The 23,540-nt window shown below is 44.9% G+C and overlaps 1 protein-coding gene and 1 non-coding gene across 3 annotated transcripts in view; both read left to right on the forward strand.

Moving 5' to 3' along the window:
- The first annotated feature begins 223 nt into the window (after window positions 1-223).
- LOC130889261 (U6 spliceosomal RNA) lies at window positions 224-327 on the forward strand. The gene has a single exon (XR_009058528.1). It is a non-coding gene; the product is annotated as a U6 spliceosomal RNA (small nuclear RNA).
- A 5,149-nt stretch (window positions 328-5,476) lies between these two features.
- Window positions 5,477-23,540, forward strand: part of Zbed4 (zinc finger BED-type containing 4) — a 31,966-nt gene continuing 13,902 nt past the window's right edge. Inside the window, exons 1-2 of one of the 2 annotated variants that reach the window (XM_057792698.1) lie at window positions 5,477-5,580; window positions 8,045-8,226. The gene's annotated coding sequence lies outside the window, so the exon portion shown is untranslated. The remainder of the gene's footprint in view (window positions 5,581-8,044; window positions 8,227-23,540) is intronic. The other variant, XM_057792699.1, reaches the window with a different exon arrangement.

Below are 23,540 nucleotides of genomic sequence, written 5' to 3' on the forward strand. Positions count from 1 at the left end.
TGAAAGTCTCTGGCATCTAGAATTAGGCGATAATTTCTTAAATGGAATATCAAAAGCATGATCTTAAGAGGAAATATTGATAAACGGCACCTTAACCAAAGCTGAAGCTTTTGCTCTACACAAGACTCTACAAGGGACTAAAAAGGTAAACTGAAGATAGGAGAAAATATTTGCACTCGCCCATCTTGACAAAAAGATTAGCATACAGAATTTAGCCTTTCAAGGGCTCCACCCAGCAGCTCATATACTGAAAGTAAAAGGATACAGACACAAGCATGGCCCCCGTGCAATGATGCCATGCAAATCCATGAAATGGTTCATGATTTAAAAAATAAGAATTTCCTTAAAACTCAACAGATGCCAAGCATGGTGGCACATGCCTTTAATCCCAGCACTTGGGAGGAAGAGGCAGGCTGATCTCTGAGTTCGAAGCCAGCCTGGTCTACAAAGTGAGTTCCAGGACAGCCAGGGTTACAAAACATGAAAACCAAAACCAAACAACCAACAAAACAAACAAACAAACAACAAAAAATCTGAAAGCACTCAGAAGGATATGGTGGCTCACACCTTAACAATGAGGTGAAAGCAGGTGAATCTCTGTGAACTCAAACGGTAAAATCCTATCTCAAAGCCGGGCACTGGTAGCACCTGCCTTTAATCTCAGCACTCGGGAGGCAAAAGCAGGTGGATCTCTGTGAGTTCGAGGCCAACCTGGTCTACAAGAGCTAGTTCTAGGACAGGCTCCAAAGCTACAGAGAAACCCTGTCTCGAAAAAAAAAAATCCTATCTCAAAAAAAAAAAAACAAAAAGTAATTTCTGCGATACCATATACCTATAATCTCAGTACTCAGAAGGCTGAAGTAGGAAATCACTGCAAGCTTAAAGTCAACCTGGAATACTTAGTAAGACCCATTCTCAAAACCAAACTCAAAAGCAAGGCATGGTTGTACAAGCCTTTAGTACAGCAATCAGGAGAGTCAGCTTGATCTACCCTTCTCCCCATCCCTGCACAGGACCCTTGTACTTGAATACTTCCTAAGAGTTCCCTCCAGAGTACACAAAACCCCATCCCAGTCACATGACCTTCTTTCCTTGGCTGCTTAAGTTTTTTTGGTGCTACTCACTGCTACTAAAAACCTTTGCCTGTCCCTAACTCCCACATTTCTCTCTCACCCGAGCTTATCAGCATCTCTAGGTACTTATCTCCAACTTCCCCCGAAGGTAGTTCTTCTCCAAACAGTGCCAATTTTATCACCGTGGGTATCTCAGTGATATCACTGACTCCATATTACCCCAGTGGTTATCCAAACATTTCCCATCACTTGCATGCATACCTTGCCACCTGTCCCCAGAAAGGGGCTCCAAACCCAGCCAGCACTCCAGTGAGGCAGGCAACCATAAGGAATAATTTGGCAACCTGGGACTCTACTTGGTTTAGACTATGCACACAAACCTTTTATAATGCGTTTAACAGCTTAGGACTCTCACCTGCACGTACTATGCACACACACACACACACATACACGCACGCACACACACACCCCTCTGAGCACTGTACCTAGCAACTGCGCAACCTAGGCTTCTCTTGTATTTAGCTACAAACATACTCCACTCTGAACAATAGAATATGTTTCTCTTCCCCTTTAGGACCATCAAACTTGACAAACATGTTCTCGACACACAGGTGCAGAGGTAGTGGAGTGATCTAACCTTGACTGGTTTGGGCACACATACAATAAAGCAAACTGTCTCCTCTAAGTGAACTTTTAAGGAGAATCTACTTACCATCTAATGTCTATGAATTGGGTGTGGACAAGATTAAAATCAGACGCACTGTGAGAAAGAATATATACAGCATTAAAATTTATGATTCACTCTATCAAGATAAAGAACCATGTCACAGATCTCTCTAGTAACCAAACTCTCTTGAACTCCATAAAAGGAAGCCCTATGGCTTACAGGTTAAGAATACTTGCTGGTTTTGCCAAGGATTTCATTTTGGTTCCTAGTATCCACATGGTGCCTCACAAACATCTGTACTTCCCAGTTCGAAAGGATCTGAGGTCTTCTGGTCTCTATAAGCACTGCATGCAGGCGGTACACAGACATACATGCAGGCAAACCACTCATACATTTTTTGGTTTTGTTTTTTATATTCGAGACAGGGTTTCTCAGTAGCTTTTGGTTCCTGTCCTGGAACTAGCTCTTCTAGACCAGGCTGGCCTCAAACTCACAGAGATCCGCCTGCCTCTGCCTCCCGAGTGCTGGGATTAAAGGCGTGCGCCACCACCACCCAGCTCACTCATACATTTTTTTAAAAAGGAAATTGTGTCCTTGAGTGTCTTCACTCATTTGTTGTCCATTATTCTCTTGCAATGTGTTCTGAATTGTTCTATTATTTGAATGAAATTTCCTTGCTACTTTACCATCTGTATGGGCTTTTATTTCACTCTTAGAGATTTTATGTATTTTATGCATATGAGTGCTCTATCTGCCTGTACATCTGCATAAAAGAAGAGGGCTTCAGATCCCATTGTAGATAGTTTTGAGCCACCATGTGATTGCTTGGAATTGAACTCCTTTTCATTTCACCCTTGAACTAGAGACCAAGAACCTGGAAACACTTAGCCCAGCATTCTCTCCAGTGTGAATATCTGCACTTCTTCCTGTTATCTGGACTTCTCACCCCTTCATTTAAGTAGTTTGGCCATCAGGGTGGCTCATCCCTGGCTGCCCATCTGGACAGAGTTGGTGTACCATCAGAGCAGGGAGCTGTGGTGGATACAGCTTTTTCCAACCTGCTGCATTTCTCAGAAGGGAAACAGAGGCCTCACCTAATGTAAGCAGCAGGGCTGGGATGGTGAGTGACAGAACTAGAACCCAAGCCCAGCATAGGTCAGTATCCTGGCCAGAGTTCAATGCATGCTATTGATTGGGGCCTGCACTTTCCTGTCAAAACCTGTGATATGGTTCATGCTGTCAACTCGACAGGCTCTAGAACTGCGTAGGACACAAGCCTCAAGGCAGACCAAGGGATAATTTAGGCTAGCCTCTGGGGATTATCTGATTAGGCTAAATTGAGTAGAACACCCACTCTAAAGGAGGGTTCCGACATTCCCAGGGTTTGGGTCTCAGCCCCCACAGTCATTGGTCTCTTCTTCCTGACTGCAGATGCAAGGTGACCAGTTGCTTCATGATCCTGCCACGCCTTCCCTGCCAGGATGGCCTGTACCCTGGTACTGTAAGCCGAAATTAATTCTTTCTGCCTTGTTTTTGTCAGAGCAGTTGATCACAGCAAGAGAAGAGCAACTAATCCAGCATCTGTGTAACTCCCATAAGTCATCAGTGTCTTTGGACTATTTAGTGACCACTGGTGTAGCTCCAAGACTCCAGGGATCAGGACAGCCATTCTGGAGCAGACTGTGAAGGCCCTTGGGGGCTCCTTCATACATGGAAACAGGGGCCCAGACTTTTACCCTTGAGCAAGAAGGAGGCAAACACCTCCTCATATAGGAAGTCTGACAGGCACTCCCTTTCTGGACCCTGGAGCAACAGACCCTCTTCTTTTTGGTGGTTCTGTGGGAGCTGAGATGCAAGAAGTCACGACTAGACCGTTTCTCCAGGACCCAAGGGGATTCCTGTGCTGAGGTTTCAATCTTCCTGGAAATCAGGTATAAATACAGTCACACAAGCCAGTTTCTGGCCAGCCACAGCTCTGCCTGCTCTGGCCTTTCCCAAGGACAGTTACTCTCAAAGGGCTCATGCCTTGCCTGCCTGTAGCATCCACTTCCTCTTTGCCAGGCTCACTGCCTCACTATGACAGTCAATAAGAGCCATATAGGATTTCAAATGTTGTCTTCGTCTTTTGCCATTCTTTGCTTGCCTTTTATATGGTCCTTAGGGACATGCGAATGTGCCCAGGCCCTGCAAGACCCCTGGACATCCTGACACTATGCAAGTCACGAAAGGGGAAGCCTGCTCTTCGCACACCAGGCAAGCAGCCTCCTTGCCCTTCTACTTCCCTTTTCCGTCTTCCCCTGCAGAGTTTGGGCAGGGCTAGGAGCACTGAGAGCACCCAGCCTGCAGGGCTATCTTTAGGTGAAGTTTGGGCAGTTGTTTCAGCACGAAGGGAGACAAACAAGCCTCGTGCTGGACTGAGACACTCTGGACAAATGCTCACACTCTCTCCTAGCTATTTTACTTGTTTCAGGCCCTACTTTTAACTGTACACCCCAAGAATTCATGTCTAGAACAGTTCTAGGGCTTCTAAAATCCTTCGTGAAGCTATGAGATGTGGGGTGGTGTGCACTTGGGGGACAACATGAAGAGGTAGATTACTGAAAATTTCTGTACCCTACAGGAACATGCAGTCTGAGGACCTCCACCCAGGCCTGTCTGGGGTGTTCCCTATCTAGCCTGATACGGACCCACCACCTCCAAGAACACACATCAGCTGCCCTGAATGGAAGGCAGAAAAGCCAGACTCGGGGTTCTAAGCAATTGATTGACGAGCCACAGGTTCCATCCGCAGTGCACGGGCAGCACAAACCACCTTTCCTTCAGGCCTCATCCTTTAGCCTTGACACGGAATTCCAAAGCATCTCCATTGACTTATGACTGAGAATCAGGGCAAGCAAGCTGCTTCAACCTGTGACACCTGTCACCAACCCCGAGCTGGGCTCATAATCCTAAATCACAGAAGAAACTCGCCCCAAATCGCAAGACGAGTGGAGGATAGAACTTCCGCAAAAAATACCAAGTTGTGGTCTCAAGTGTCATCAGAGAAGGATTTCTGGGCCAAATTCCCCCTGTAGGTCCGCCCAGGAATATGAACTGGGGCTTTCAACCACAAACTCCATATTCCTTTTACCCAACAGGGCCCCCGGCCCTGTGCAGCGAGCACCTGCTGCGTCTAGCCTCCACCCATGGGCTACAAGCCGCGCGCACGCTCCGTGCGGACGCCCATCTCGACCACAAGTCCGGAAGCCCCGCGGCCAACTGTTGGGAGGGCGCTGGACCACCACTAACGGCCCAGCCCGGAGAAGAAACCGCGGTGGCCGAACGTTCGCAAACGTGCAGCAAGTCTAACCAACCGCCGCATCGACTGCGCCTGCGTAGTCTGTGGACGAAACCCTGCCAGGGGCAGGTGCGCCGGACCGCGCTTGCGTGGTTGGACGGAGGAGGCCGGCACCAAGGCCCAGTGCGGGACACTGCGCCGGCGTAACCTGACCTCCGGTGGGGAGGGTGACGGGGGGGGACTGCGCCTGCGTCGTCTTCGCGGCTCCGCCCCATGTGCCTTGCCCAATGGGCTCAAGCCCACCCTGCGGTCCTCTGGGCCCAGCCCAAGGCGGGGCAGGTGCTCACGGATTGCGCTTGCGCGCGCCAGCCCCGCCCCGGGCCCCGCCCCCGACCCGCGCGGGGCCCTGGGAGGGGCGCAGCGTCCGGCGTCGTCGCGGGCGGCGGGGCTGGGGCGGCGGGAGGGGCGGCGGGGGCAGACAAAGCAGCTAATGAATGGGCGCGCCCGTCGCGCTGTCCGCAGCCCGCGGGCCCGCGCTGCGCCGCGCGGAGCCGGCGCCTCAGGTGAGTGCGCGCGGGACGCTTCAGCGGCGTCTTCGACGGCCGGCGCCGCGCCAGGGTCGGGGACCGCGCCATTGTCCGTGCGCGGCGGGCCGGGCGGGGGCTGCGTCCCGTGGGTGCACCCGGCCGGGCCTCTGACAGCTGTGCCTCGCGCCCCCGGCTGGCCCAGGCCGCGGAGAGGAGCGGCAGCGGGACGCCCCGAGTGCTCTTTCATCAGGTGCCCGGCTCCCGCCACGTCGTGGCACCCCCAAGTCGGTGCCGATCGGCGTGCGTGTCCAGGAAGGGGCGCCGGCAGCCTGCGCGGCGGTGACACGAGTCGGTGTCACGCTTCTTGGTGCCTGGCTGTAGCGTGTGCTTCTGGGTCTGACTACCGAGGCTTTCCGAACACAAACTTAACTCACGCCTTGGCTCCGCAGCGTCCTCCTGCTCGCAGTACCTGCCGTCATTTTTTGTTCCTTTTGTCCTTTTTGGGCGACCCACTCGTCTCTGCTGGGATGGCTGCGGGTCCTCGCTCTGTGTGAAGGTTCTCACGAGGCTCGTGCGCTAGTCCCTGCAGCTAGGAGCCTCAGGAGGAGCTGCTGTCGCTGTTCTGATGTTTGTAAAAGGGGAAGTCATTTGTTTTGAAGTTAATTAGGATACGATTAAGTGCCGTTTTTTAAAAAGACACTTCTGGCTTCGTAAAACCAGTCAGCTATGGCAAGTGCGTTCTTGTGACTTTGTAGAAAGAAAGGATTCTCCTCCCCCCTTTTACATCATGGTAATAAAATTAAGACTTAAGTTTTTGAGAAAGTGCTATAGATAATTCAAGTTTTGGCTTGAGTTAATTCCACGCTAAAGCAAAGTTGAGAGGAAGCTACAAGTTTGACTCTACACCAAAGGATCTCAACCTGTGTGGGTCGCCACCCTCAGGGGTCAAACGACCCTTTCACGGGGATCGTTTAAAGACAGTTGGAAACCACAGTTATTTACATGACGATTCATAATGGTAGCAAGATTACAGTTATGAAGTAGCAACGAAAATAATTTTATGATTGGGGGTCACCCCAACATGAGGAACAGTATTAAAGGATCACAGCATTAGGAAGGTTCCATTGCTCTACACTCTGAGGGTTCCAGTGGCCTGTCCACGAAGGCATTGATGCTCGCTTCCTCTCTTTGTGATTTTTATTTTCAGGAAAAGATATGAGTTAAAATATTTTGTGAACCTTTAGAAAGTTTCAGAGTCTCAGTGTGCTGGTTGTTTTTGTTTATTTGTTTTGTTTTGTCAGCTTGACAGAAACATCGAGGGGGAGGGAAATCTTTTAAATGTTTTATTTATTTATTTAATGCATTGGTGTTTTGCCTAAATGTATGTCTCTGTGGGAGTGTTGCAGAACTGGAGTTAGGACAGTTGTGAGCTGCCTTATGGGTGCTGGGAATTGAACCCAGGTCCTCTGGAAGAGTAGGCAGTACTCTTAATCGCTGAGCGAGGGCTGGAGAGATGGCTCAGCCGTTAAGAGCACTGACTGCTCTTCCAGAGGACCCGGGTTCAAGTCCCAGCACCCATATGTTAGCTCACAACTGTCTGAAGATCCAGTTGCAGGGGATCTGACACCTTCATACCAATGCACATAAAATAAAGTTAAATAAACCATAAGAAATATTTTTTAAAAAATCACTGAGCGAACCATCTCTCTAGCCACCAGAAGTGGGATTCTTAATTGGGAAAATGCTTCCTTAAAATTGGCATGTAGTTAAGTCTGTTTGGCGTTTCTTGATTAATGATGAATGTAGGCAAGTCATGCCCAGAGGCCTGAGGAATGGTATGGTTATGCCACCCTTTAGCAGGTGGTATAAGAAAGGAAGCCGAGCAAACCCTGAGAAGCAAGCCAGCAAACAGTGCTCCTCTGTGGCTTCTGCTTCCAGGTGCCTGCCCTGACTGCCCTCAGTGTAGACTGTTAACCTACAAGTGTAAGATGAAATAAACCCTTTTCTCCCCAAGTTGCTTTTGGTCATGGTGTTCATCGTGGCAGTAGAAAGTCTAAGGCACTCAGGCTCTTAGTCAGGTTTACAGTCTCTTAGCTGAAAGAAAGCAAGAGACTGGAGAGATTGCTCAGCACTGACTGCTCTTCCAGAGGACTCAGTTCAATTCCCAACACCCACATGTCAGTTCACTGTCTGTAACTTCAGTTCCAGGGAATCTGACACTTTCACACATACATGTAGGCAAAACACCAAGAACATAAAGTAAAAATAAAAAAGAAAAAAAGAAATAAAGCTCTTAATTCGTTTGACAGGGATTACACAAGTGTGTCCCTGACCACATAATTCTAGCTGTGCCTGCATGTTTTGGTGATCAAAACTCTCTGATGTTGATACATGCACAATCCTTAACACCTTTGAAAGGGTGTTTAGGAAATTAGGAGGGGAGTATATGTGAACTGATGTGTAGCATTTGTTCAGTGAAAGAAATGTGTGTGTGTTTCAGGTCTCTGGTGGACCTAGAGTCTGGAAAGAGAGAACTGGGAAGTGGCGCTCTAGAAGCGTGGGGACAGTAAGTGGCCATGGTCACTACCTCTGCCTCTTCACTTCAAATCTGCATTTTCTGTGTGCCTGGCTTCAAATCCTTTAATTTTGACTTCTGGTTGACCTGATGAGAGGAGGGAGTAGGTAAGTGACTCTTTCCTTGGTCACTGACCAGAGGTTCTTCCAGCCAGCATCATTTCCTTCTGAACCTCTGCACAGATGTTCACAGTCAGCTCTGCCATTCTTCTCATTACTCTTTGAGGATACTGTTGTAGGGCTTGTAGTTCCTGCAGATGTTTTGTATGTCACTGAATCTAGCTGCAAGAGTCTCAGACTGCGCCCACCCTTCCTGACCTTCAGTTATATCTGGGAAGTGTTGCATCTTGCCAGGCTCTCATCTTCCTGTACCTCAGTCTTTCAGATACTTTTTGCCCCACTCTTTATTTCATGTGCATTTGTGTTTTGCCTGTATATGTCTGTGTGAAGGTGTCAGACCACCTGAAACTGGAGTTACAGGTGGTTATGAGCTGCCATGTGAGTGCTGAGAATTGAACCCTGATCCTCTGGAAAAGTGGCCAGTGCTTTTGACCACTGAGCCCTCTTGTCCCACTTTTTAGTGTCTAGGCCTTTCTTTATCCTGGAACATGCCTATAACTGGCCAGAGTCCCAACTCCAGGTTTCAGCATACCAGGTAGAGCCACTAGGCCCTGAAGAAAGCAAACACGTCAGGCATGATGGCATGCACCTTTGATCCTTTAATCCCAGCACTCAGGAGGCAGAGGCAAGCAGGTGTCTGAGTTCGAGGCCAGCCTGATCTACAGAACCATTTCCAGGACAGCCAGGGCTACACAGAAAAACCCTATTGCAAATGGGGAGTGTAAACAGAAGTATGAGAAGGCACAAAGGAGTATAATCAAAACAACCAATAGCGAAGAAGAAAAGTAAGTATTTAAGCCCATCTTCAGGGCATGACACGAGCTTTAAGTAAACAGAATTAGGTAGGGGCAAGAGGTATGCATAATTAAGAAGTCTTGGTCAGTGTGGTCTGGTTGATGATTATCTCAGTTCTGGTTCTGCAAGGAGGTGAGAAGACAGTCCAGTTGTCCTGAGATGACCATTCCTGCTGGGGGTGATCTCATCATGAGGTGATCTGTCTGTGGGGTTTGGGACAACTGGAGACTTAAGGTGATTTCTGTGGATTTGCAGCAGGACATTGTCAAAGTGGACAGTAAGATACCTCAGTTACTCTTTGTGCCTTCAACCTTGAAGGAACATGAAATGGGTTCACTGTCATCAGCTTATAGACAAGACTCCTGGATATGTGACATATCTAGACTCAGAACTAAACCAGTGAGGGACCCAGAGTCTCAAGACAGGAGACATGCAGAAAGAACCCAGGAATGCCAGGCTTTTGTCTGCTTTTAGTTATCATGTGGTCCCAGGTGAGGAGTTGGTGCTTTTTAGCATAAGTGATTTCAATGTACCTGCTATTAGTAGCTTTTTTTTTTTTTTTTTTTTTGGTTTTTTTGAGTCAGGGTTTCTCTGTGGTTTTGGAGCCTGTCCTGGAACTAGCTCTTGTAGACCAGGCTGGCCTCGAACTCACAGAGATCCGCCTGCCTCTGCCTCCCGAGTGCTGGGATTAAAGGCGTGCGCCACCACCGCCCGGCAGCAGCTTATTTTCTTGATAATCATATTTAAATTATATTTATTGTTGTGTTCATGATAGGGTGCTGCATGTGTCACAGCACAGGGCACATGTGGAGGTAAGAAGACAGCAGAGCCCGTGTTCTCCTCCCATCATTATGTGTATTCCTGGGATCAAACTTTGGCTGTCTGGTTTGTCTCACAGGCACCTTTACCCACTAGGCCATCTCAACAGTCCATCTGGCTAATTATTTATAATGGTTTTTTTTTTTTTTGATTTTCGAGACAGTGTTTCTCTGTAGTTTTTTGGTTCCTGTCCTGGAACTAGCTCTTGTAGACCAGGCTGGCCTCGAACTCCCAGAGATCCGCCTGCTTCTGCCTCCTGAGTGCTGGGATTAAAGGTGTGTGCCACCACCGCCCGGCATGTTTTTTGTTTTATTTAATTAATTAATTTTTGTAGTATTGGGAATTGCTAGGCAAATGTTCTACCACTGATGTACTCTCAACCCATAGTCTTCTTGCTAATTATTTGATATGTGCTTTTAGTAGTTCAAATTTTGGAAGGTATTGCTAGTAATAGTAAAACTGTTCTGTTTCTGAGGAAGAGGACACCTGGAGAGACAAAAGAACTTCCCTGCCTTTTGGGCCATTCTTGCCTCTAACCTGCACCTGGCACTGCTCTACCTGCTGTAATAGTGGGGTCTTCATAAATTCCTGTTCTCTGAGAATTTGTAATAGTGGTAGGAACCTGTATAACCTAGAGAAAAGGGCCCTCCCTGTATCTGGGTATATCTTTTGTTCCCAGCTATTGAGGGAAGAGGCTGAGACCAGAGGTTTGTTCAGGGATATGTTTTGGGAAGTCAGTGGCTACACAGTTTAAATGACTTGGTGTTAAAATGCTGGGACAAAAGTCCAACAAGGCATGCTTACAGCCTTCTCCATGTGAGGACCTCCCAGCAGCTGTGGCCCAGGTTCTCCTTCCATTATGTACAAAGTCTACACTACCAGCAGCAGTAAGGCTGTGAGTCCACTGTCCTGCTCTGCCGCCCTACAGAGGTGCTGTCGTGACCTGATGGGGGGGGTCCCTTGGCTTGGTGAACCAGCAACCCCAGTTTTCATTGTTCATCTGCGTTACCTCTACAGACAGATACTGTGAGCAGATGAATTTCATCCAAAGCAGCTGTCATGACTGCTTACTAAGCCTCACCTTGTGGTCTCTGCACCTTCTGCCTGCCACAGGGATGTGGCTCTGTTTGGCCACTGTATCATGAAAGCCACATTCACATCCTGTGAAGGACATTTAAAGATTTCCAGTGACTTTTAGTCGAAACTGTGGCCTTTCACTGGTACCTGCTTAGATGATAGAGAAAGGGTAATTGGAGAAGAAGCTCCTGTTAAGTTCAGAGGAAATAAAAAAGAGCAACCAGAAAAATCCAGGATTGTGGTATGTGACCCAGAATGTTTCAGGGACTGAACAGGGACCAAGTGACCTTAATGTGGGTTGTTTACTTACTGTGGAATGTGCTTTGTTTCCAAGGTAGCCTTATCGGGGTTTCTGACTATGTCTTGTGGAAATAACTCTGGTTCTAGATGTCTGAAGTTTAGCTCTTTGTACCTGTCTTTGGTATTTAGCTTTGGATTTTCCATCTTGGGGTAGTCTTAGTGGTTATAGTTGTCATTTGTATAGGCTCAGTGACTCTGTGGCATTTCTGGCGTTAAGGCTATTGATGGTGTTGCTTCCCATGGAATATGTTAGTTATACAGAACACCTAATATGGTTATGTTGCCCTCTGGTGTGGGCCAGGTCTTAGTTAAGGTCTTTGGAAACAAAGACCTCTTTTAGTGTCCTTGACATCTCTGTGAGGGCTTGCACATCCCCGTTGAAGACAGAGAAGATTTTTTGGTTGTTACTGTTTTGTTTTAATTTATGTTGTGAAGTTTCTGAACTGTAGAGTTGATGCTCCTTGATGCCCCATCCCTAGATGAAACCCTCAGGGTGCCAGCTGTCTCCCCTGTGGGCTTACAAGCTTTTTGGAGGAAATTGCTTATGTTAGGACTCTTCACTTACAAGTATTCTTTTCTTTCCACTCCATTTCCATCACCAGTAGTCTAAGAATGAAACAATAATTCCAGGTATCATTCAGTGGCCATTCTGCAGTTACATTTTTTTTTTTTTCAAGACAGGATTTCTCTGTGGTTTTGGAGCCTGTCCTGGAACTAGCTCTTGTTTTTTTTTTTTTTGGTTTTTCGAGACAAGGTTTCTCTGTGGTTTTGGAGCCTGTCCTGGAACTAGCTCTTGTAGACCAGGCTGGTCTCGAACTCCCAGAGATCCGCCTGCCTCTGCCTCCCGAGTGCTGGGATTAAAGGCATGCACCACCACCACCTGGCTGCAGTTACATTTTTTAATTGTCTTGAGGAACTGTTCCTGCCAAACCAGAATCCTGTATCTTGGTTAGTATTGTCTGTCCTGCCTCTGTGTAGACCTGCATTTGGAGACTTGAGTGTCTGTAGGTGGCATGTTTGGGACACAATTCCATGGGTAATGGAATATACTTTGGTAGCCTGTAACTGGAGACTGCTTGTTTGTTTCCTTGCCACCTAGACCTGAATAATCACACAGAAACTATATTAATTACAACACTGTTTGGCCTATTAGCTCAAGTTTTATATTAACTAACTCTTAAATCTTAAATTAACTCATTTCCATTAATCTGTGTATTACCACAAGATTGTGGTAAGGTAAGGTTTATCTGGTAAGGTTCTGTTCTGGTGTCTTTCTCCTTCAACAGCTACATGGTGTCTCCTTGACTCCACCTACTCTCTCTATATATCTCTGTTCGGGTTTCCCGCCTGGCTTTGCTCTGCTAAGCCGTTGTCCAAAACAGCTTTAGCCTTAGACCAATAAAGCAACACATATACAAAAAGACACCCTACATTATCTCCCTCTTTCTGTCTAATTAAAAAGGAAGGTTTCTTAACTTTATCACAGTAAAATTACATATACAAAACAGTTGTTAAGCAAGAATTATAGTTACAGTCTTTAGTCCATTTTCTATTGGGCAAATTAAGGAAAATAATCATCTATCCTAACTTTGTGAGTCTAAAGTTTTATATCTAATTTATCTTTTATCATAACTAAGGAAAACTGTATCTGTTTTCAACTCTTTAAAGACCTCAGGAGGATATAATATTACCTAAGTAAACAGAAAGTGCATTGTAAGCAACTTCCAAAGTTCTAGAATTGACAGAGACATCTTGCTGCCTGGACAGTCATGTAGAGTTCTTTTGTAATGTTGGGGCATCCATCTTCAGCCTACAGGCTTATAGTACCCAGCAGACTTTTCCATGAATCAGAAAATTTGAAGATCTGTTCTGTCTTGTAATGGCAAAGTGGCAAAGTTCATCAGTTGGTTTCTTCTGTGTCTTTAAAAATGTCTGACAGACTTTCTTGAAGCAGGAACCCTGAAGGACTGTCTCACCTTCTTTAGGCAAGTTCAGCATTTTTCTGTGGGTCCTGCATGCCCAGCATATCATAAAGCAGTTCAGGCAAGAGCAGTTTCTTGCCCAAATGGCTAGCATTGTCATATTGAAGGCAAATTCCATAACAAGTTTCTTCAATGCCCGTCAACCTCTTTGTTTTTTTTTTGTTTTTTTATATTTATTTATTTTTATTATGTATACAATATTCTGACTGTATGCCTGAAGGCCAGAAGAGGGCGCCAGACTTCTTTACAGATGGTTGTGAGCCACCATGTGGTTGCTGGGAATTGAACTCAGGACCTTTGGAAGAACAGGCAATGCTCTTAACCACTGAGCCATCTCTCCAGCCCCCCCGTCAACCTCTTTGAAGTAATTGGTGCTACAGTGAGAAGCAGACATGTCTCACTGTCAAGAAAAGTCTAAGTTCTTAAAACATTTTAAATGCTGTGTTCTGTAGGGTTTTTTGTTTGTTTGTTTTTGTTTTTGTTTTTTTGTTTTTTGGTTTTTCGAGACAGGGTTTCTCTGTGGTTTTGGAGCCTGTCCTGGAACTAGCTCTTGTAGACCAGGCTGGTCTCGAACTCACAGAGATCCGCGTGCCTCTGCCTCCCGAGTGCTGGGATTAAAGGCGTGCGCCACCACCGCCCGGCCTTCTGTAGGTTTTTGAAAGGTGTGAAGAATACTTATACATCTGAAATATGACTAGCATGACTAGTATATTACAGTTTGACTATAATAAACAAGTATTAATGTGTGATTCTTAATTATACATTCCTTTTTTTTTTTTTTTTTTTTTGACAGAGTTTCAGTGTAATTTTGGAGCCTGTCCTGGAACTAGCTCTTGTAGACCAGACTGACCTAGAACTCACAGAGATCCTCCTGTCTCTGCCTCCCGAGTGCTGGGATTAAAGGCATGCGCCACCACTTCCCAGCTACATTACATTTTTAAATGAGCTGCACAAACATAATACCTTAAAAGCAGAATGGGAAGTAGAACAAGACAAGATCTTCTGATAAAGATCTGGTAAATTGGGAGCATGGGAACCATGGGAGAGGGTTGAAGAGGAAGGGAGGGAAGCAGAGAAAAATGTATAGCTCAATAAAATCAATAAAAAAGAAAAACCTTAAAAAAGAACAGGAATACTTATACACAGTACAACAAAATCAACATTAAATCTTTATCAATAACCAAAATCCATACCAATATAAAGTATTCATCTCTATATCATAATCCCCTTTAAATGAAAACAAACATTTATAAACAGTAATTTTGGGAATTTGGGTGTTGTTTTCTTCAAACTGCTTCCAATTTTTTTTTTTTTAATACATATTTATTACGTAGACAGTGTTCTGCCTGCATGTATACTTGCAGGCCAGAAGAGGGCACCAGATCTCATTACAGATGGTTGTGAGCCACCATGTGGTTGCTGGGAATTGAACTCAGGACCTCTGGAACAGCAGGCAGTGCTCTTAACCTCTGAGCCATCTCTCCAGCCCTCCAATTGTTTGATTAGTGAAGTATTTTTAGGATCCACAGAGACCTTTTTGAGGGTCTTGTTCTGTCAAACCACATTAGCCTGGAAGGAATCCATAGGTGCTCATCTTCTGTGGAAACAAAAGCAGAACCTCTTTTTCTAAAGCAACTTATCCTTAGACCCAAATTTTAAAGTCCAGATACCTTTATGTACCAAATGTCTCTTTGTAGTTAAAAAAAAAAAAAAAAAATCAAAGAAAGCACAAAAGTATACATAATACAGACTTTCTGTGTATATTCCATCTTTATGTGACTTATTTTTCTTTACTCCTTTAATCTATGACTATTCTTTTTGTATTACTTTTACTGTCTCTTTAATGACTTTATTTTTACAAATCATTTGCTGTCTTTATAACACTCTTATTCTTTTTTTTCCTTCTCACTCCCGAGCCTACATACATTCATCCAACACTGTGACCCATTTAGAGGTCTTTTTCATCTGAATCTGTCTTTATTGTGTCATTTTCTGACCAGAAGTGCTTTTTTTTTTTCAAAGCTAACCAGGTGTGGCTAGGACCAACTCTGTAGCCCTGTCTGTTTGCTCCGCCCAGTCCAACATGATGGAGGCATGTTCACCACCTCTGTGAGCTCTGTTCACTGCCCCAGCTCCAGGGACGCAGCTGGTCTATGTCGCCATTAAGCAATTAGTAGCAAGCTGCTCACAAACTCCATTTAAATGCAGGACCTCCTGAAAGCCAGAGTTTTGTGCTACCAGCACGAACCAGGAAGCCAGCTCTTAATGAAGCTGCTCAATTTTTGCTGCTAAAGCTGAGTCAGGAAGTCGTCTCTTAAAGGAGTCACACCTCTGCTTGCCTCTGGCAAATGGAGCCCACCCAAGAAAATGCTGCTACCAAGAAGTCATGCTTAACTCTGTTCTTTTGTGTCTAGAAGTCCTTCCCAAGCTCTCTTAGGTTTATGTGGACGTAGATGCCCCAAGTTGGCATGCTGTTTTGTAAGTGGAGACTGCTCTTTCGTTTTCCTACCACCCAGACCCAAATATCACACAAAACTATATTAATTACAACACTGTTTGGCCTATTAGCTCAGGTCTTATTAACTAACTCTTACATCTTAAATTAACCCATTTCTATTAATCTGTCTATTGCCACAAGGCTGGCTTACCGGGTAAAGTTCTGTCCTGGCATGGCATCTTTCTTCTTCAACCGCTACATGGCATCTCCTTGACTCCGCCTACTGTTTAGGTTTCCTGCCTGGCTTTACTCTGCTAAGCCATTGGCCAAAACAGCTTTAGCCTTCAACCAATAAAGCAACACATATACAGAAGGACATTCCACATCAGCAATCAACCCACAGGAAGGAGTCCAACTTTGATCACAGTCTGCCCACTTCATCACTTCTAATCAGTGCAGCATATTTGTGTAGTTGTCAACACAGTCTTGAGTGTAGCAAGCCTTGTGGGTTCTAGTCTTGCTCTGAAAAGTTCTTGTGGCTGAAGATTTTCTGTGTGCTTTTTATTTGGGGAGCATGGTCTTTAAGTCTAATCCTAGTATGGGGTGCTAGATGGAAGGATGTCATTCTGGTAAGAACTTCTACATTCCCTTCTGTAGGTTTGTTTGTTTGACCTGTATGAGAGCCTTTGCCAGAACGCTACTCTTGAGAAGTGGTTTTTTTTTTTTTGTTTTTTTTTTTTTTTTGGTTTTTCGAGACAGGGTTTCTCTGTGGTTTTGGAGCCTGTCCTGGAAGTAGCTCTTGTAGACCAGGCTGGTCTTGAACTCACAGAGATTCACCTGCCTCTGCCTCCCAAGTGCTGGGATTAAAGGTGTGTGCCACCACCGCCCGGCTGAGAAGTGGTATTTTAAAATGGTTTCATTTAATATGTTACAATTGGAATGTGAGAAGGAAAAGTTAATGCTTGCCCATATTGGCATATCATCAGGTAGTCAAAGCATTTGAGTTGACTGAATGGACGTGGGTGGTTGTGCTTGGAAATCAGAGTGATCCCCACTGCAAAGGAGAGTGTCACCCTCATTGGGCACATGTGCATAGCAAAGCTTTAAATAGAAAGGAACGTTAAAATTTAGGAGGATTTTTTTTTTTTTGCTTTGTTTTGTTTTTCCAAGACAGGGTTTCTCTGTGTAGCTCTGTAGACCAGGTTAGCCTTGAACTCAGTCCCTCCCACTCCTCACCCCCCATTAAAGGTGGGATCTCCACACCTGGCTAAATAAATAAATTTTTGTATTTGAAACTGACAATACAAAATACCAGAAAATTGATATTTATGAGTGCATTCTTTCTACATCTTTCTTCCATCTATACAAGTACCCTGGTCAATTGCAGCAATATTTGCCTTTTTTTTTCAAGACAGGGTTTCTCTGGGTAGCTTTGGAGCCTGTCCTGGAACTCACTCTGTAGACCAGGCTGGTCTAGAACTCGCTGAGACCCTCCTGTCTCTCCCTCCCAAGTGCTGGGATTAAAGGCATGCACCACCGTTGCCTAATTATTTTCCTCGTCAAATGACTGGCCCTGGGTCAGAAGGTGGCTCTTGATCTAAAAAGGGCTAAAGGACTAGATCTATTCTGGAAGGAATCTTTGTCATTGATGATCTAACTTTATATGTATGCCTTACTGGGGGAGGGGTAAGAGAGACAGAGAGAAAGTGAGAATACTTGTATGTGTAAGTACTTGAGTTTGTGCATAGAGGCCAGCGGAGGATGTCAGATGTTCTGCTGTAACTCTACACAGTATTACTTTAAGATAGGGTCTCTTATGCAACCTGATGGACAGCGAGGCTTAGCCGTTCTCTTGTTTCTACCCTTTATAGTTCTGAGGTTACAGGGATGTGTATAGCCATACTTGGCTTTTTACATAGGTTCTGAGGATTCAAACTCAGCCCTTCCCCCACACTTTGGTAGCAAGTGCTTTTATTCACTGAGTCATTTTCCCAACCCTAAGTTTCATTTTAAACTGGTTTTTAATTTACTGGTTTTTTGTTGGTTTTTTTTTGCTTTTTTGAGACAGGGTTTCTCTGTGGTTTTGGAGCCTGTCCTGGAACTAGCTCTTGTAGACCAGGCTGGTCTCGAACTCCCAGAGATCTGCCTGCCTCTGCCTCCCGAGTGCTGGGATTAAAGGCGTGCGCCACCACCGCCCGGCCTATTTACTGGTTTTTATTTTTTATAAAAACTGGTTTTTATTTTTTATATACTGGAGAATAAAATGAGTACTATGAAATAGATGCTGGCTCTGAATGCCATCCTCATGGGAACTTTCAAAACCAAAGTGTCACCTCCACAGTCTTGGGATGGTGACAAAGCCAAGATTCTTCTTCACATATGTGTGACATGGTAGAGAGTCACAGGAGTCTGGTGCAGCAAAAACCAAAGTAATATGCTTTTCCCCCTTAAGACTAAAGCAGCATGAAAAACAAAAAAGATGTTTTTTTCTTAAGAAGATGACAAAAACTAAAACTTTGTTCTTCCAGAGGACTTGGGTTCAGTCCCCACCAGCCACACATGAGCTCACAAACATGTGCAGCTCCAGTCCTGGAGACCTGATGCCATCTTCTGACTTTCAGGACACTGACTACACATTATGCATCATAAGCCTATGGGGCCATTCTTTTTCAAACTCTACACATGCCCGGTCATTTATTTATTTTTATTTTATTTATTGTTTTGTTCGAGATGGGGTTTCTCTGTGTAACAGCCTAGGCTTTGTAGACTAGTCTGGACTCAAACTCACAGAGATCTGCCTGCTTCTGTCTCACCAAATCTGATGAGGATGTCAGTGAAATGTGAGGCAAAGCATGTCTGAGAACACAGGTGGTGAACAGCCTGACTGAGGACAGCTGCTAGTGTGTAGCCATGAGCTGTGAGCTGAGAGCTGCAGCCCAAGGAGGGGGGGAGAGGAAGCCAGCTGTCTGGAGAAACACACACACACACACAGGTGCGGAAGAAGCACATGTGGTGGGAGCTGCCTAAAGGCAGAACCAACCATTCTACGGTGGGTGAGTTCTGTGGCATTTGGAGCCCAGGTGCTTCTGGAGTTTGGGTGGCAGCTAGAGACTGTCGTAAAGAAGCTACAACAGTAAAATCCAAACTCATTCAGAGGCTGGGGGCAAGGGGAGAGAAAACCTAGCCTGTGATTACTCCGGCTAGAGCCCCTGTATGCAGCTCCGGTGTGTGCCAGTGGCTGTGAAGCCACAGATAAGTGGCTTTGTAGTGAATTCATGCCGCAAAGTTGGATGCCAATTGTTGCATGAGTTCTAATTGGTCTTAATAATAAAAACCCAGAGCCAGATATTGGGGTAAATGCTGAAAGACCAGAGAGAGCAAGAAACAAGCCACAGCCAACTCTTAACCTTGCTAACTCCTCAGCCATAAAAGGGCTGAGCTCTTGTCTCCTCCCACCTTATATTCTCTTCATTCAGCCATATCAGTCACTTTCTGTCTGTCTGTACAGACCTTTTCCAGACCTCTGTGGTTAACTAATGGCCAGCCCTTTCTGATCTTCAGGCAAACTTTCTTTGTTAGAGCATAAACAAAATATCACCATATTTAGTGATCCTCCTGCTTCAGTTTCCTAGTAACTGGGATATAAGTATATTTCACCATGCTAGCAAGGGGTTTGTTTTGGTTCCAAGCTCTGCTTCAAGTCTGGTGATGGCTTTCTGCTGGCAGAGTCACATAGAGCATGACACCATAGAGACGTAGCCAAACTTGTCTCTTATAGCAGACAGCTGTAGATAACCCATTAATCCATTAGATACATGAATATATTAAGCCATTCATGAGTGCAGGACCCTCATCACCTCTCAGGTACCACCTAAACATAATGAGGACTAGACTCCAACATGAGTGTCAGAGGAACAGACTATTCAAGATACAGCAGTCATGATCTGAACAAGGATACCACCAGTAGACAGGCTGATGCTAATGCGGGAGGGGAAAGGCTCTCAATTGCAGACAAAGAACTACAGAAAATTAAGGACTGCTGAGAAATGGATAAATAATCTTCCCTAGGGAAGAGTGCACCAATTGGTTATCTAATACCAACTGGTCAGCTCTTAAAACATATACAGGTAACATTATATATACTGAGCAGGTTGTATTGATGTATTTAAGAATACACACACACACACACACACACCAATTAAAGAAACAGGCCATGGAGCTGGAGAGATGGCTCAAAGGTTAAGATCACTGGCTGCTGTTGCAGAGTTTCTGGGTTTGATTCCTAGGACCCACATAGCCATCTGTAATTAGTCCCAGTGTATCTAATGCCTTCTTCTTGCCTTCATGGGTACCAGGCATACATGTGGTGCACAGACATATATGAAGGCAAAACACGGATACACATAAAATAGTCAATCACTGACAACTTTTAAGAAAGAAAAGGAAAAGGACATGAATTTGAATGAGAGTGTGCAGCGGATTTGTGTACATGGGAGGGATTTGAAGCAAAGGGAAGGCAGGAAATGATGTAATCTCTCTCCCTCTCACTCTCTCTCACTTTCCTTGAGACAGGGTCTCTCTTGTATAGCTCTGACTGCCCTGAAACTCACTGTAGACCAGGGTGGCCTCAAATTCCCAGAGATCTGCCTGCCTCTGCCTCTCACGTGCTGGGATTAAAGGCGTGCGCCACCACCACCCCATGCCCATTTTTTTTTTTTTTGGTTTTTCGAGACAGGGTTTCTCTGTAGCTTTGGTGCCCGTCCCGGAACTAGCTCTTGTAGACCAGGCTGGCCTCGAATCCCCATGCCCATCTTAATCCTACACATACATACACATACAGACACGTTAAAATATGTTAAGTATATATTAACATATATATGTGTGTGTGTTAAAAATACAAATTTTTAAAAGTATAAAGCAGTATCCATCCCATACATATTTAGAAGAGCCTGTCTCAGTGCTCTTGGGTACCAAACATTGTTTGAATAGTTTGATAGCCAAAAGAAGGGCCACAACTGTCTTCATTCCTGTCAGCTACATTTCCTTACTCTTTGTTTTCATACCTCAATCTCATGGTGAAATATGCCTGTCTGAAACAGATATAAACAAAGTATAAGTAGGATCCACAGTTAGGGTGTCAGGTAACCCTGTGTTTGAACCATTTTCCAAAACAACTTCTGTCTTTTTTTTGGTGGGGAAGGGGCAGGACCTCACTGTGTAGCCCTGGCTAGCCTGGAACTCCACCTGCCTCTACCTCCCAAGTGCTGGGTTTAAAGGCATGCCCCCACCATGCCGTTTTCCATAACTTGGCGTTGGTTACTTTTGGAAGTGGTTCCTTTTGTTGTTGGCTTTGAAATAATCTCTGTATGGGGCCTAGGCTGATTTCAAACTTGACATCTGCTACACAGCCTCCAAAGTGCTGAGATAGTAGGCGAGCACTGTCATGCTCAGCAGGTGCTAGTTTTATTCTGACAACTTTGCCAACTTTTCTCTTGAAAACACCATTGCTTAAACGTCTGGTGGTTTTAACTCAGCTGCCCCTCATTGAAGGGTGAGAGCTCTCCTGCTTGGTCTGATCTGATTCCATATTGTCAGGCAAGGAGTAAGTGATCAATGTCAAGGAATTAGTGTAGCATGAATAATAAAAACCCAGAGATAGATATTAGGGTTCAGTCCGAAGATTGGAAAAGCAAAGCAGCCAACCTCTAGAGAGACCTTTTACTGCTATCAAATCTTCAGACCGAAAGGGCAAGATCCTGTCTCCACGAACTCTCAGACTCCACACACCACTGAGTTCCTGTTTCTTCCCCTTTATAGTCCTCTCTCCACCCAGCCATATCGCTCCTGTCTCCACCTCTCTCGTGCTGGGATGCAAGGCATGTGACCCAAGTGCTGGGGTCCTCTGTGTGAGCTCTGTTTCTCTTTTACACAGATTCAATATTGTGTAGCTCAGGGTGGCCTTGAACTCACAGAGATTCATCTGCCTCTGTCTCTTGAGTCCTGGAATTAAAGGTGTGTACCACCTCTCACTGGCCTGTATGACCAACTGGTGTGGCTGTTTTGCCCTCTCATCTTCAGACAAGCTTTATTAAAACACAAATAATATACCACATTAGTATACGTTAGTACCAATAAAATTCATGTCGGATTTTAAACAACTAAGAGGTTTAGAAGGAGTGGCTCTTGGGTTGTCTCGGAGTTCATTCTTCTACTCTAATTCTTTGTGTTCTGTAGGCAGTGTTCTGTCGTCTCAAAAATGTCACTCATGAACTAGTGAGATGGCTCAGTAGCTAAAGGCACTTGTTGCCAAGCCTGGCAACTTGAGTTCAGTTCCTGGACCCCACATGTTAGGTGGAGAGAACTGCCTCCTCCAACTTCCATACATGGTCAGGTACACATACACACATAGTACATGCAATACATTTTTTTTTCTGTTTTTGCTTTCATTTTTGAGATAGGATTTCTCTGTGTATCCCTGGTGTCCTGAAACTCACTCTATAGACCAGGCTGGCCTCAAAGTCAGATCCATCTGCCTCTGCCTCCCAAGTGCTGGGATTAAAGGTGTGCACCACCACTACCCAGCAATAAAAAAAAATTTTTCTTAAGGGGCCAGTGAGATGGCTTATAAGGTAAGGGTGCTTGCCACCAAGCCTAAGAGCTGAAGTTCATTTCTAGAAACCCTTTGGTAGGAGAGGACAAATTCCTGTAAATTGTCTTCTGACCTGGCTTTGTGAACATATGGAGTACACATGCAAATAAATGTATATTTAAATTAAAGGAAAGCATTGCTCAAGGTTTTTTGTTAGAAGTTAAATCTTTGTAGAATGTTAACAGACAGCATTTATAAAGATTTACAAAAACACCAACAAGAGCAAACATTTAAAAGAAAACTTTTGAAAATTAAGTATTGGTTTACTGATGTGCTCATTAGGTGGCAAATGCCTAATGTCTTTAAAGTTACTAGGTAGTGTTTGGAGTGCATGGTGTTGGGACATGTCTAGTTAGCTTTGTTCAGAAAATAGTCATAATACAATTAGGAACACATTAACAGACCTGGGGAAGGTTAACACCACTGAGTTTGGTACTAACTGTCTAGTTTGAAAGACATCAGCTTGGTAAGATATTCTGCTAAGCTTTGCATTTTAAGAGACTTGTACAATACACAAACACAAGCTGGGCAGTGGTGGCGCATGCCTTTAATCCCAGCACTCGGGAGGCAGAGGCAGGTGGATCTCTGTGAGTTCAAGTCCAGCCTGGTCTACAAGAGCTAGCTAGTTCCAGGACAGGCTCCAAAGCTACAGAGAAACCCTGTCTCGAAAAACCAAAAACAAACAAACAAAAAAACCCCACAATAGCTAGCAGCACTGTTTAGAAATGTTTTATACAGCTGGTGGTGGTGGCAAACACCTTTAATCCCAGCACCTGGGAGGTAGGGCTAGGTGGATCTCTGGCCTGGTCTACAGAGTAAGTTCCAGGACAGCTAGGGCTACACAGAGAAACTCCATTTCAAAAAAAAACAAAAATAAAAAACCTAAATAAACCCATAAATTATTTTAACATAAAGCTGGAGATGTAATTCTGCTGTTAGGAGAATGTACTGCTTTTGTAGAACTGGTGTTCAGCTCCCAGCACCAAGGCAGGCTTCTCACAGTCCAACTTCAGGGGATCTGATGCCATCTTCTGGCTTCCATGGGCTACTGCAGTCATATGCACATACCCCCACATGATCCAGTTAAACCAAAAAAAATAAATAAATAAAAAAAATTCTTGCCAGGCTTGGAGGGAGTCACTGCTTGTAAGATACTCAGGGTGTAAAGGCAGGCGTTTAAAGCCTACATAGGGAATTCCAGACCTGTCGGGGCTACATACTAAGACCTTGTTTAAAAATAAAG

The sequence above is a fragment of the Chionomys nivalis genome, chromosome 17 (genome assembly GCF_950005125.1).
Source record: "Chionomys nivalis chromosome 17, mChiNiv1.1, whole genome shotgun sequence".
In the NCBI taxonomy this organism is placed as follows: domain Eukaryota; kingdom Metazoa; phylum Chordata; class Mammalia; order Rodentia; family Cricetidae; genus Chionomys; species Chionomys nivalis.